At 46.2% G+C, this 15,626-nt stretch overlaps 1 protein-coding gene and 1 long non-coding RNA gene across 9 annotated transcripts in view; one reads left to right on the plus strand and one right to left on the minus strand.

Moving 5' to 3' along the window:
• Positions 1-15,626, minus strand: part of PAX2 (paired box 2) — an 81,607-nt gene that overhangs the window by 57,729 nt on the left and 8,252 nt on the right. The gene's annotated exons all lie outside the window — the stretch shown is intronic.
• LOC103887687 lies at positions 1,805-13,637 on the plus strand. Of its 2 annotated transcripts, none has more exons than XR_004176922.1 (4): positions 1,805-1,890; positions 9,500-9,683; positions 11,660-11,787; positions 13,553-13,637. It is a non-coding gene; the product is annotated as an uncharacterized LOC103887687 (long non-coding RNA). The 2 variants fall into 2 exon arrangements; XR_004176921.1 differs by having other exon boundaries at positions 1,807-1,890; positions 9,462-9,683.

Consider the following 15,626-nt stretch of genomic DNA (forward strand, 5'->3'; position numbering starts at 1 on the left):
TGGCCAGGCGTGGTGGCTTACACCTGTAATCCCAACACTCTGGGAGGCTGAGGTGAGTGAATCATGAGGTCAGAAGTTCAAGACCAGCCTGGCCAAGATGGTGAAACCCTGTGTCTGCTAAAAATACAAAAATTAGCCAGGCGTGGTGGTGGGTGCCTGTAATCTCTGCTACTGGGGAGGCTGACGCAGAGAACTGCTTGAACCCGGAGGTAAAGGTTGCAGTGAGCAGAGATCGTGCCATTGCACTCCGGCCTGGGCAACAGAATGACATTCCGTTTCAAAAAAAAAAAAAAAAGAAGACATTTGCTTCAGCGAGGGATATTTTGCCCAGTTAATGCAAGTGGTTATCGCTTCAACTCAAGTCTTTGAGAGCTGCCTATATCAGGCACGTATCCATGGCTTGGCCCCGAGGCAAGTCAGCAACACTAACAGCGGGAGACTTTTCACAGCAGAACCTTGAGTGAGATATCATAGATCACCCAGGAAGTGTTTACCTCTCCTGGAAATGGTCCCTACTCCTGAGAACTCTAAGGAGCTAGAATCTCCCCCCTTGTATACCCCAGGAACTGAAAAATTGAAATTTACTTCCTCCTCTCCACAGAAACACAAAGGAAACAGCATCTCCTCTGCACGTGGCTTCCTTTAAGGCAGGCCTGAATCACTTAACACACTCTGTTTTTGTAACCTCTGGCTGCAGTTTGGGTTGAGTTTAGAGGTCTTTTTGCCCATGCTCACTCACATGCCTTGCAGATTTCAGTCTGGATAACTGACCATATGTCAGGCAGGGTTCTGGACATGGCCACTGATAAGGGTCAGGTCATTCTTCAGAATTGTGGGCAGGACCTTCCATTCTGGCTGTGGCAGGCTGTTGCTGGCATACACGGGTTCCAGGTTACCACGGTTCCTCCCAAATGTGTCAACTCTTGTTGACTCTCAGAAGTCATAGCTGAGCTCCAAGAAATGAAAGTCCTACCAAAAAGCTGGCAGAAGGGTTTCCTCAAACTACTGCCCTTGAACTACCTGCATTAGAATTCCTCGGGGTGCTTCCTAAAATGCGAATCACCGGGTCCCACCTCAGACCTGAATTAGAGTTTCTGAACTCTATTTGAGAAGACTAGCTTAAGTCAGGGGGTGAAGAAACCATCCTTCTGGTTGGTTTCTCAAGGGGATCCTTGGGAGAGTTGGGAAGAAGTCTTAGTGAGTTAAGAAATTTCCTTTCTCATACTCTATCAATCCACGTTTCTCTCCATCTATTTACCCTGACTCCAGCTGACATAGTCACCAAAATTCAATAAGCTATCAGTTGCTCTGTGGAAACAAAACCAGAGGTTAAAAATTGAAATAATTTCTTTTTCTTTTTTTTTGAGACGGAGTCTCGCTCTGTCGCCCAGGCTGGAGTGCAGTGGCCAGATCTCGGCTCACTGCAAGCTCCACCTCCCGGGTTCACACCATTCTCCTGCCTCAGCCTCCCGAGTAGCTGGGACTACAGGCGCCCGCCACCTCGCCCGGCTAATTTTTTGTATTTTTTAGTAGAGACGGGGTTTCACCGTGTTAGCCAGGATGGTCTCGATCTCCTGACCTCGTGATCCGCCCGTCTCGGCCTCCCAAAGTGCTGGGATTACAGGCTTGAGCCACCGCACCCGGCCAAAAATTGAAATAATTTCAAAATGGTTTTTGGTACATTCCAGGATGATAAATTCCAAATTCCAAGTAGGTTACTTAGATACCAGGCATATATTCTGCATCAACTTAGCCTTCAAAGACTGGCATTGAGGGAGATTATCCTTCCACCTCGTGCCCCTGAAAGCCCAGGCCAGAGACAATTTACCAGGCTAGATGGGCCATGGGGCTGGCCCAAGGGGGCAATAGTGATGGTTTATATGATGAATGGTAAGCATATGGATTGATTTAACTTCAAGATATGCATAGGTTTAAAAATTAAGGGGCAATGTGTTTAACTAACCATTTGGAAACCAGTCTGCGGTGCATGCCAAGCCCAGAGCGTGATCAGACTAGCTTCTCTCACCACTGGCCCTGCCCTCATCTGTCAGAGCTTCTGGCTAGAGCTGGAGTCTACCAGCTGTCCACCCCCATGGTCCTGCTTGGGAAGCTCCAGAGGCTTGAAGACTGCTTGATATAAGGTGAACAAGGTACTGCTATAGATTCATTGCTGGGATCAAGTCTCCCACTCTGCACCTGTCCATCACCTACTCCCGTCCCACCACAGGCATGCCCACCTCCCTCTGCAGTCACCTGAGCAGGAGCAGATATAGGGCCTGATAGTGACTGCCTGGCCTCCCTACCTCTAGCCTTTCCTACCTCTCACCTATTTAGGCATTCAAAAACAGTCCATCAGTCTTTCTCTGTCTCTTCCTGAAAGAATGTGATACAGCTAAACCCTACAATCACTTCCTATCACCTGTAGGATAAATTCAGAATTCTTCAGCCCAGCCTTCAAAATCTTCCCTAATCTGGCTCTATCCTAGCTTTCCAATCTATTTCTCTCTGTTTCCCTCTTCCTCTCAGGGTCTAGCACAGAGCTGAAACCTTGTTTTCTTGCTTACTCAATTCACATAGTAGAGTCCTTCCCTGAACTCTGAGCTCTGCAAGGGCAGATGTCACTGCTATTTTTCTCATGACTGTCTTTCCCCAGCACCTAGCAATGGTGTCTGGTATAATGTAAGTACTTGATAACTATTTGTTCAATAACAAATGAATATCATTAACAATAACAATAATATGCTCTTGTTTTTTGTTTTTGTTTGTTTGTTTGTTTGTTTCTTTTTGAGATGGAGTCTCACACTGTTGCCCAGGCTGGAGTACAATGGCACAATCTCAGTTCACTTCAACCTCTGCCTCCCAGGTTCAAACAATTCTTCTGCCTCAGCCTCCCGAGTAGCTAGGATTATAGGCGCGCACCACCATGCCCAGCTAATTTTTGTATTTTTAGTAGGGACGGGGTTTTACCATGTTGGCCAGGCTGGTCTCAAACTCCTGACCTCAAGTGATCCTTCCACCTCGGCCTCCCAAAGTGCTGAGATTACAGGCATGAGCCACTGCACCTGGCCAATAATAACAATGACAGAATCTTAAGGGACACAGTGGGCCAATATACCCTTACTATATACCAGGCACTGCGCAAAGCACTGTATGCAGATTATTTAACTTAATTCTCACAAGTACCTATGAAGATTATTGTCCATAACTTACAGGTGTGGAAGCTGAGACTCAGAGAGGTTAGGTAACTTACAGAAGGTCACGCAGCTGTTAAGTAACACAGTCAGAATTTAAATCTGAGTGTCTCACTCCAGAACTTATGTTGCTAACCATTGAATAGAATAAGTCAGTCATATCAAGAGCAGATGGTAGAATCTATGAGAGGCTAGGCCTGAATAGAAGAGCTGAATTTAATAATAGTAAAAACAATAACTATCATTTATTTCGTATTCATTATATGACAGGCATTATAATGAATGTATTTTCTCATTCGAATTCAACTATAACTCTATCAAATAACCATCCTCTCTATTTTGCCTAAGAAACAACAGAAAGGCCGAGCAACTTGCCCAAAGTCACATGCTTAATAGCATTGGAGCCAGAATTTTTTTGTTTGGTTGGTTTTTATTTTTTTCAATTGACATATAATTATACATGTGCATCGGGTAAGAGCCAGACATTGGATCCAGGCTTGTGACTTCAATGTCTGTAGGATGAACCATTTGACCTTTTTGGGAAATTTATATATATATATACACACACACACACACATATATATATTAACTATTTGGACATGAACAAATTTTTCCTTCAGCCTTTTCATATCCACGATTTTGGAAAATTGAGCAATTATATATGTAGACAATTAACAGAGAGCACATGTAGCTGTGATTTTAAACATGCTTATTCTCTCCCATGCATGTGCCATAGCTGTATTTGATAAGCATCATGTCTGCGTTACAAACAAACCACAATTTTAGATTAAGTGGCTATAGGCTTCAGTGAATTTTATATGCACTGGTAGGTTTGGGGGGCAAATTTTCCAAATTATTTTCACCTATCTAGTTTCCAAATCATGTACATGATTGCATGATGATACTACATATAGATGTTTCTCAATTTCTGTTTTGAGGATCCATTTCTATGATTCATGTATCTTTATATTCAGGTCTGCTCCAATGCATTGATCTAAGATTTATAATAGTGGATATATTTATCAAAACCTACTTCATGAATACCTGCCAAGTTATGCCCATTTCTGTCAAATATGTAAACTACAGCGAGACTACACCATCACTGTTCCCTTCCCGGGGTGTTTGAGATTTTCACATCACAATCATGTTTTTATATTGGTCCATGCACCAGTATTGATGTACATAAATGTGCATTTGTATACCTGTGTATCTCTCTGTCTATGGCCAGGATGGGGTGGGGGAGGGGGATGTGGAAATGAGAGAATTATTAAATGCCAAGTAGCTGTGCAATAAATTCCATTGATTTTATAAACTCCAACTTGTCTTCAGTCTCCTTCCATTCTTTATCCTGGGGGCATTGCAACAAAAACCTATTTTAAATACCTTTGCTTCCCCCCCTCCCCCTCCCCAAAAAAGTGTCAATATTTTATTTGGATTTTTAACTTCGCTCCATAACAGTTGTTTGACCTCCTGACTCGTGCGAGTCACATAAATTCTGGGACTTTATTCAGGAGCCATGTTCCTGCTATTGAATAAGCAATTTGGGAGGGTGAATTAATGACTTGTGCTGTTGCTGGAAAGTCCCTGAAGAAATATTAAAATTGCTTGCAGACTGAATCGATACTCCGTGAACACCCAGCAAGAGGGCTTTGGCTCTGGAATGGCCACAGAAGGTAGGGCTGGGTAGAGGAAGGGGAATTCCTGCACCCAGCTTGGTGAGCTCTCCTCCCACCACCACCTTTCCCTTTATCCCTGGAGCTCTGTCATTTTCAGTAACAGCGAAGTCTTATTAAATCCCAACCAAGATAGAACTGAATTGTCCTGTCTCGGGAAGCAGGCTCAGGGGACAGTTTACTCTCTTACTAGCAATGAGAGCCCAGAGGCCTTATTAGAGGTGATGGTCTGGACACATACACCTGCTGGAGAAACGGCATGGTGCTGCTGCTTTCTGGCAGGCTGCATTGTGCTTGGGAGGACTGCAGCTGTGATCGTTTTCTGCTGGGTGTGCAGGAGAATTGGGTGCTGCGCTACTGGCTCTGTCTCTGTGTGTGCCTGCCCACGTGGCTCAAGTGGCCACATGATTTCAGCCTGTGGGTATGGGTGTGCCTATGGGATGCAGAGTTTGAATTGTGTTGCGCATTATCTTGTATTGTTGCATTGTGTTGACGCATTCCGGCAGCTAGCTTAATGTTTGTTACTTGGTGTTTTGTGGTATTGTATTGAGGTGGCTGCACTTTGTGTAACACTGAGTTGGAGGAATGTGAGTATTGTTTGGTGGCAGTGTCTGTGTTTCTGCTTTGAATCATTGTGTTCATTGATCATATCAGCATCTTTTTTCCCTAATGTATGTCTTAGAGATTAGGTTAATGGATGTCTCCTTGGTGATGTGGGTTGAGTAACGATGCTGGATCTGGGTGGTGGTGTACGATTCGGTAATTGCTTTAATTGCCTTCTTGGTGTGGTTGTGGGTGAGAGGATCCATCCTTTAGCTCTTTTAGCTTACTCTGGCCTGGTCATTTGCAATTCTGCTTTTCAGAAGGAAGATTCTAGAGATGCAGGACAAATATCTTCTTGATGACCAAAAATACGATTCTTTTCTTCTTGGAAGCAAATGTCCCTGCTCTGCTGAACAGTTATGACTTTACCAAACGAGAACAGGTCTGCCTGATTTGGAGAGTTAAGCCCCTAGACCTAACCTTATCCCAGTTGAGAGTCCAGATCCTTGCTGCAGTTAGAAGAGGATGGATGGGAGCAAACTTCCCAATCCCAATGGGAACAGCAGCATAAACTCTAGTTCTAAGCATCCCCATTCCACTCTACTCTGTGGCTCTAGCCATTAGCATCTTCTTCCTTCCCAGTATCTCCAGATGACGTGGCTCAGCAGTGACTTGCACTGAGGAACACACACCATGGAAGACTACAGAGATACACAGAGGTGTGACCATCTGCTAGGGTGCAGGGTCCCTGTTTTGAGCTTGTAAGAGACTGCAAAATATACAGAGTTCCCCAAGAGATTGCCTATGCCTGCACTTCCCTTGATCCAAAGTAGATATGAAGTATGACATAGGGGATAAGCATGTGGGTTTTAGAGCCAGGACTGCATGGGTTCAAATCCTACTTCTGCTACTTAGCCTGTGACCTTGAGCAAGTTATTTAACTTATCTGTACTCCAGCTACCTCATCTATAACAATCCTATAAAGCCCTATGGGGTTGTTTAGGATGCTTAAATCAATTAATGCATGTAACATGCTTATAATAGTTCCTACTGTAGTAAGCACTTGCTAACCACTACGATGATGATAATGATGATAAATATAAAGGCTTTCTGAGTAAAGCAGCCATAAGGTTGACCTATGTATGTGTATAAACATGTACACATATGTGCTAGTGTACATAAAATCCTAAGACAAATTAAGGAGGTGTGTGTGTGTGTGTGTGTGTGTGTGTTTTAAGCAGAGAAGTGCAAAAATTGCAGCCAAGTAGCACAGGGGCAGAGGGTAGTTCTCTCTCTGCCATCTGGGGAGTGGCAGGGGCTGGGGGTTTACAGAGCTCACCACTGCCTATGCCCACACAGAGGGCAGCAGCTGGCCCTGCATCCGGTAATGAATAGGCAACCCTTGACTTGTTTCATACTACAAGAAAAATGTAAGGATGATTGAGCTTTCAGGATTCTAATTTTGTTCATTAAAAACATTTACTTTCTAATTTTAAAATCAGAACCTTTACCAGCTAATAGGCATAAATGAGGAATAATGAAATCTATGAATTTGAGAACGATGCAAAAGGTATAAAAGGTATCAGATAAGCGACTGTTTAGGTATTTGGGTGTGGGTCTTATGGCCATTGAGCTGAACTTGGTCACCTAACTAAGCCAAAGGGGCAGGGAGAACTTGAGGCAAGAATGGGATCGCACCTCAGTCTTGTTCCATGAAAGTTCCCATAAAGATGAGAAACACATCTTTGGGAGTTGGGAGTTTGGGAAACGTTGGTTTTCATCTTTACTCTTGTCAGGCAAAGAATAAATAGAATTTGCAGTTGTCCAGTTAGTTGGAGCCATTGCATCAAATAGATTAAGCCCAAAGTAATTTTTTCCTGAAATTTTTTTCTTAAAAAATTTTACTCCTTAGCAATGGAAATAACTGCAATGATTGTCAAACTCCCATGCTTCCTTAGAACATCCAGACATGCCAGACAAGAATAGACAGATTTGGTTTGAATTTGTTAAATATTTGCTCACTTCTCCCTTTCCTCTTTCTTCTTCCTTTTTCTTATCTCCATTTCTTTCCTCTCTTCCCGTCCTCTTCCTGTTTACCTCCCTTTCCTCTCCCCTCTATGACATTTAAGAATCAGTGGAACACTTCAAATGCATCAAATAAGGATTTTTCCCCACTACCATTTCATTTTATCTTTTAAAAAACCTACAAAATGCAAAGCGCCACAACCTACAAAAATGCCATGAAGCCCAGAAAATGCCAACTTTCAATTCCTCAAGCAATAACGGGCTCATCCAAGAGAAGGAGTGTGCAGTTATATGAAGTACACACACACACACACACACACACACACACACACACACAAGGGCTGGGCTCTCAAAGTTGACAAAGGGACAATTATCTGACTAATTCTGCTCAATGGTCAGATTACTGAATCATAGAAGGTCTTTTTTTCTGGAAATACACTGAGTGGGTCCTCTTTCTAAATCCATCTGGGCTCACGAGAGACTACGATTCTCACTGGCATTCATGATACACAATTCTGTTCACAGAATATCCTTTTGGCTCTTCAAACTTTTTTACTTAAAAATATTTCAGCCGGGCGCGGTGGCTCACGCCTGTAATCCCAGCACTTTGGGAGGCCAAGGCAGGCGGATTACCTGAGGTCAAGAGTTCAAGACCAGCCTGGCCAAGACGGTAAAACCCTCTCTACTAAAAATACAAAAATCGGCCGGGCGGGGTGGCGGGTGCCTGTGATCCCAGCTACTCAGGAAGCTGAGGCAGAGAATTGCTTGAACCCGGGAGGCAATGGTTGCAGTGAGCCGAGATCACGCCACTGCACTCCAGCCTGGGCGACAGAGCTAGACTCCATCTCAAAAAAAAAAAAAAAAAAAAAAAAAAATTTCAGTGTGTGTGTATACACAAAGCAGAATGCATACACACTGAAACAGACACATAACAAGAAATACAGACTTGATGATTACTACTGCAATAATAATAACTAGCATTTATTGAGCACTTAATACTTGCCAGGTGCAATTCTAAGCAGGTTTATGTGGACTCACTCATTTAACCCTCACGAGAACTTATGAGAGACCTACATGATTATCTGCCACATTATATGAGTGAGAAACTGGGGACCAGAGAGGATATGAGATGGACCCAGTACCCTCTAGCCAGTGAGTAGGGAAGCCAGCTTCAAACTCTGGCAGTTTCTCCCCAGAGCCTGCTTTCTAACACTATGCCACATAGCTTTATGTGAATTGCCTGGCACATAGTAGGTGCTTGCTAAGCACCTACTTGTTTCTGAATGGATGAATGAAAAGATAAATGAAGAAAAAGTCACATGTATTAAGAACCTGACAGTCTCCCTTAAAATGGCAAAGTGGACTCCCTTAGAGAAACCAGGCCTAACAGACAGCCTAAGCTTCTGGACAAAGGGACCTGCCCTCCTGGCCCTGACTTTCTTTCGGGGAAGGAAACCTCTCACCAGCTGTGCTCGTTCCAATACTAACGACTCTAACCACCAGATCTCCGCTTGACTTAGAGCCCAGCCCAGCCTCCTTTCAAGCCAGAAATCAGACTCAAACACATCAAAGATGTTTTCTAACCAAAACACTTTGTTTCCTGGAATATTTTTCTCTGAAAACAGGTGTTTCCCAATGTGTTGATTCTGTGCCTGGATGAAAAACTGAGAAATTCAATCAATTATGTGGACATTTCTAAATCGCCAGATCTTTGGCATCATATTGACAACCTTTATAGATGATTGACTAAAGTTTTGGTTTCCATCTAGATGTTTGGGAGTTGCCACAGTCATTAACCTGTTTGTCAGCAAGTGCTCATGCATTTCCAAGAGGCATAAGTGAACACTAAAAAGGAAAAGAATAGCCCAGAATAAAACAGACAAAAGAGGAGAGGGGTAGCAGCTATTTGACAAAACCAGTCAAGCAGGCAGTGTTCTGGGAATGGGTTGCTACCTTGGAGATCCATTAGAAGGTGGATCCAGCTCACAAGAGACTCATGTGTTTAAAGACCTTTAAAAACCTCATACAGCTGTATCCTCGACTGCCTACTGACCTGTACCCAATCAGATCCCTGCATGGAGGAACCGATGGATCAATCCCAGAGTCCAGCACAGACAACAGCTTGCCCATGGTGCGACCAGTCCACCCTCTGCATACTGACACTCTCTGGAAGCCTGCGTGCCTGTGCATTTAACATCACTACGTATTGTCAGTCCAAGCTGTGGATTCTGCAAAGCTTGGCATAAAGCCGGTTTGTGACTTTGTACATGTACCCCTATTTGTGATTTAGTGCTCTGTCTTTTATCATTTCTCCTACCTCCATTTCCTTTCCTGCTTGACTTTTTAATGCTATTTACAACTTCCTTATCCAGAAAGCAGCATAGCTATCTTTCAGTGTCTCTAACTGATATATCCAACTAATTTTTCTTATGCAGGTTTTCTCTCCCCTCGATTTAATTTATGTTTTTAGTAAATAGGAACTTTAGATTGTTCCATTCAGTAGCATTTAGGATTACCACTTTTATCAAAGAGATCATGGCACTAAAGGACTCCTTGCAAGGGACATTTGTTTATTCTTATGAGAAACTGGCTCTCCTTATGTGCAAGAAGGCTGCGTGCGTGCAGGCGTGCATGCACAATGTTCTCCTCGGTTTGTGCCTCTATGCTTCACTGCCCCATGTCAATGCCACTTGGCACTGGCAGGAAGAGCCCAGTGAAACCCTAATGTGGACGGCAGCTGACCCTCAAACTGCTGGAGATAAATCCAGGCCCTTGACCCTTCCTGATGGCCACTTAGTTCTTTTTTTTTTTTTTTTTTTTTTAATAGAGATGGGCCTCACTATGTTGCCCAATCTGGTCTCAAACTCCTGGGCTCAAGCGATCCTCCTGCCTCAGCCTCCCAAAGTGCTAGGATTATAGGTGTGAGCCATCATGCCGAGCCTGGCAGGGCTGCTTCCTCCAAATTCTCTCTCCCATGTACCCCTTCATCTCATAGCTGCAGAGGAGGCTTGTGGTGATATTCACAATTACGGTTTTGGGGGTTATACTCCTAGAAGTGTGAGCTGGTGGGGAAGGAGGGTGGGAAACCAGAACAATGACTCCCTATATTTCTAGTAATCTATTGCCTTTTTCTCCTTCTCTTCAATTCTTTCCACATCTTCTCCCCATTTACTAACTCTATTTGACCTTGAACTCTGGCCTCTCCCTTCACATGAGAATCTGTCACAAGGGGGACAGCACCTCCAAAGAAGCAGTCACCTGACCTGACAGGCCTGGAGACCAGTAGCCAGAGGGGCCAGACCATCACTCCACTCCTGGAAATAAATCCCATTGTATTTGCATTTTAATTTTCCACATAAACAAAGGCCCAGAGTACTCGCTTGGGCAGCATCACTGGACGAATTTAATTAGAAATGAAAAGTTTATAGGGCCCTCTTTAATGCGATTAATGCTCAGTTAACATTTATCACATTCGGATGCTGGAATCGCCTTTTCTAAGCAGCCACTGGCCATGAAATGAATTTCTCTCAACTTTTTTTGTACCCACCCTGGGAGGTCATCTCCTAAGGGAGTCTGCATGGCCTTCCTGGCTGTCTCCATGGGGCCAGGAGTGACCTGATCTACAGAGCCAAGTTCAGGGGAAATGAGGGTGGGGGAAGAAGAAAAGTACATGTGCTGGGTGGGAGGGCAGAGGGTCGAGAGTGCCGGTGAGCATTGTTTCTAGGAGGAGCTGAAACCTAACCAGGGCTGTACCCTGTGCAGGAGCTAAGTGCTCAGCTCCAAAGACGGGCTAAACTACTTCATAGCCCCCTCCCTAATTAAAAAAAAAAAAAAAAGATACCACACCTCACCCTGTACAGTCCATTTCTGTGGCCAAAAACTAGGCCTTAGCAGGGCATGTCTGTGTTGATCACATCCGGCTCCCACTTCTCTCTTCCCGTCTTCTGCCGTGTCTCTTCTACCCTCCCCTCACTCTCATCTGGAGTCTGCTAGGGTTTCCCTTCCAGGACCATTGCAAATGGGGTAAGGAACCCGAGTCCCAACCCCGGTCATACCTCCTTCTCTCTGGCTCCCCCAGACTCCAGACAGTCACAGTCGGAAGGCTGCCTGCCCTAGTGTCAGCTCCTCGGGGAAGCAGCGGGGAGTGGGGAACATGAAACCTCCATTGGTTCCTAGAGGAAAGATGGCCTTCCTTATCTTATCAGATTCTCCTCACTCTTTAATTAGAGTCTTCTGAGATTGGCCCCCTAACCCAAACCAGCTAACCTGAGGAACGAAGAGGAGGAGAAAGAGGAAGAAAAGTAAGGTACTGGGGGAAGCGAGTGTGGTATCCACTCTGCAAATGATAAAATGAGGTAACTATCTTGATCTTTGTCTCTGCCTAAACACATGCTCCCTTTGAGGACGTCAGCAGACACACACGAAACACCTGCTTCCAGTTCTCCTAGTGCGATACTACATGCACCCTCCACCCTGGTCATCATACACGGCTTGGTTCACTCATCTAGCAGAGCAAATGCACACTGCTCACGAGCGTTCACATCCCCAAACATGTGCATGCACACAGACCAGATGTGTCGGGGCCTTGTGTGTATCTTTCAGGACCCCTGCTCATTGACCCATCAGGATGTCTACTGTCCCTTCAACCATGTACTCTCCAGGGAACATTCACTAGCATCCCAAACAGGCAGTGATAGCAGGGACTTTCATTCTGGGACCAAACAATCCCTTTAGCCGGAAGCCTTCTGAATAGCAAACCACCAATTCCCAGTTTGACAAGACTGACTCCTTTCGAGAGCTCCCTGGGAGCCAGAGCCATTTAGACAGCTTCCCAGCGCATAGAAGGCAGGCTTAGCTAGACACCACCAGCACACATAGTCTTTCCAAAGCAGAGCCGTGCACAGAGGCTCCCAACACATCACTAACTTCTCTTGGGACAACACGCTAAGGCAGGCACCACTGCTTGACCTTCAAAATTAGGATGAAAGCTTCTGGACTAAGGGGCAATATGAGTGTCTCCTTCCTGACCGCCTCCATGTCCAGCAGGCCAGAAGCTGCCTGCAGAATCCTCATGCCTTTCAGCTTCTATCACCTGCCTGCCAGGTATGGGCTGGGCAGTTGGGCTGAGCAAAGACTCCAAGGCCAAGAGGGAGCACCAGGACCAGGGAGAGCAGCCCCCAGGGCTCACTCCCATTTGCTCATGCTCAGGGGCCGCTTTTGTTCTCCCATTCTGTCTGCTCCCCTCTCTCCCAGTCCTCTCCAATCCTTCCTCTCTGATTGCTTGACTCTACTGTGCCTACAGGGTGAACACAGTTGTCCTCCCAGCCTGCTGCCCTGCCTCAGCCCTGCCAGGAGCCATGGGTCCTGTTCCTGGCTTGCTCTGTTTCCAAGTGGCAGCAGAGAGAAATCTGTGGTTCAGGAAGGACTGAGGGCAGGCAGAGGAGGAAGTCCAGAGCAACTCGGCCAAAGGCTCTGGGTGGAGACAGCTCTAGAATCTGGAACCCCCAGCAGGCAGGGGCCTCCCTCCCTCCCTTTTGGCTGCTCTACAACTCTCCCTCTCCAGCCTGCCAGGGACCAGGCTGGAGCCACTGCTGCCCTGCCTCACAGCCTGCCGAGAGGAGCTACAGCCAGGCCGTGTGGCAGACTCACGAGGTTCCCTCTCAGAAAGGGCTGCATAACTCCAGCCAGGCCGCTTTCCCTCCCATGCCATTTCCTTTGCTCCACACTCTTCTCAGAAACCAGCTCACCTTCCTCTTCCCCTTTCTCCTTCATCACCTCTGGGCCTCTCCTCAGGTCCCATCAGCCTGTACTACCAGCTGCCTGGAGCTTGGGCTTCCTCCCACCAACCCCAAGACCTTGCAGGGCTACCGAAGGTCCCAGCTTGGATGAGCAGATCTAAGCTCCCCTTGCAGGCTCTGCAGTGCCACATTCTGTTCAGCCATGTGCTCCAATCCCGAACAACCCTGTCCAGCCCAAGGCAGCGCCCTTCCACCTCTCAGCTTCATCGCTGCCTGCCTTATTCTCCCAGTCCTCATCCTCACTTTCTGCCCCTCCCTACCCATACCCCACCTCTCCTCCTCTGGCTATAGAGAGTCATAATCTCTCCATTCCCTTCCCCAGGAGCTTCTGGACCAAGGGACCCAGCAAATGTCCCAGCCCCTTCCACTTGCACGGATGTTACTGCCCTGGTCTAAGGCAGAGAGATAAGTCCATCCAGTCAGGTCCACCAAAGGCTGCTGAATGCTGGCCACTGGACGGAATCAGGCCCAAAGATGTGTTTTATTTGGTCAGCACAGAGTTTTTAAAAATCCAGTCTCCTACATCACTGCCTGTAGGCTGGGCCCATGTGCTCCAGCTGTTTGTCCAGTTCTCGACACTTTTCATCTTATATTCTGGAACCTCTCTCCGCTGGTGCCCAGGAGTCATTTGTGCTCGTGATTCCTGGAACCATCCCATCTCCATCATTGCTTCCGGCAAACCCCAGTCTGGACTTCTGTGCACTGCTTTCCTTTCCCCAACATCCCTACAATAAACCTGAACTTTTCTAGAATAGAATGGCACCTGACTCACTCCTCCTGCCCTGCTCTCTTTCTCTCTCTTTCCTTCTCTCTTGGAAGACACAGAATCTGTTCTCATTATATTGTCTCTCAGAAAGCAAAAGAAAGGGCTTCATTCCTCCCATGGTTGTCGCGGATGTGCCGTGAGGGGACCCTGGCTCTACAGCCTTGTCTGTCTACTCTTTCCTGCACACTTCCTCTCTTACCTGAGAGTTCCCAGCCTACAAGAGGCTGCTCCCTCTCCTGTGGGGCCAGACCATTCTTCCTTAGCTTCCTATACCCTCAACAGCTCCCCTGTGCCCAGCCCTCCTCAGGAGGTCTGAGGCGGCTGCCTCTGACATCATGTCTCACCTACACCCCAAGCCTTCTGCAGTGGCCAGCTCTGCATTTCTCACAAACAGTAAGCCTCTTCCCTATGCTCCTTGCACCTGGATTACTGAGGAAAGACTTGCAGGCTGGCCCTGGTGTGAGCTCTGCCCGCCGTTGTGTCCCAGTGCTGCTGCCATGCCTCCTACGGCAGGACCACAGCTCTGGAGAAGGGTTGTGCTGGGAAGAGCATCTTCTTGGCTGCTTATGCAGTTGGTCCCTAACTAATCCTGCCAACAAGGCTGGGACCCAAGTGTCAAAGTGAGGATGGACAGCTGGTTGCACAGCTCTTCATCACAAAGGTGGCATCACTGTAGCAAAGCCCCTCTTATCGGGGGTTAACTGGACTACAGAGTGTTACAATGCAAATAACTGAAGAAAAATGAGGCTCCAATTTGCCTAGATTATGAAATGAGGAATCTTCAGCCTAGCCTTATTGCTGCTGCCACCTCGCCCAGTGGCCTAATGACTGCTTGCCAATTACAAGGTGTCCAGTACAAGTACAAGGTGTCCAGCCTTGCCTGTGACTGCAGGTCATGTCCTGTGAGTCTTCCTCCCTTTTCTCCTCTTGGCCTCAGAGCCTTTTCACTTAAAAGCAGACTTAGGTAGGCACCCACAAACACACACAAATCCACACACACAGAAGATACCAACTTCTACACTGCAAACCATCATGAATATATTCAAGCCATGCCTTGCTAGCCCCAAAACAAATAGCCTGTTCCACAAGAGAAAACCATCTCAACCTAGTAGTTCAGTGGTAGACAGAAAAGCCAAACGTGATTTAATTTTTCAGCTGTCTAATATTTCAGCTGCTATTGGGCAGCAGCTGCTACTTGCTATTTGGGCATTGGTTGTGAGACTCTATTTCCTACTCCTCAGTTTCAGGAGCCCTTTCCCCTTCTCTAGACTCACCTGCATGGCTGGGGAGCTGCAGTGGGCATAGCTGCACCTGAAGCTGCTTCCCCTGCAAGAATCTAAGCTCTGGACACCTGGCTTGGAGGGGTGGGGGAAGTGTAAGAAGAAACAGCAGGGATGCAGAGAATTGGTAGGTCGGATGAGCACCCTTTATACCACATTCTTTTAAAGAACAGGAAGTGAAAAAGAAATTCTTTTCAGCGTACAGATGCTCCTTAACTTACAATAAGGCAATGGCTCGATAATATTGTGCATTGAAAATATTGTGCATTGAAAATGCATTGAATACATCTGATCTATGGAACATCATAGGTCAGCCCAGCCTACCTTAAACATGCTCAAAACATTTACAG

The sequence above is a fragment of the Papio anubis genome, chromosome 11 (genome assembly GCF_008728515.1).
Source record: "Papio anubis isolate 15944 chromosome 11, Panubis1.0, whole genome shotgun sequence".
NCBI lineage: Eukaryota > Metazoa > Chordata > Mammalia > Primates > Cercopithecidae > Papio > Papio anubis.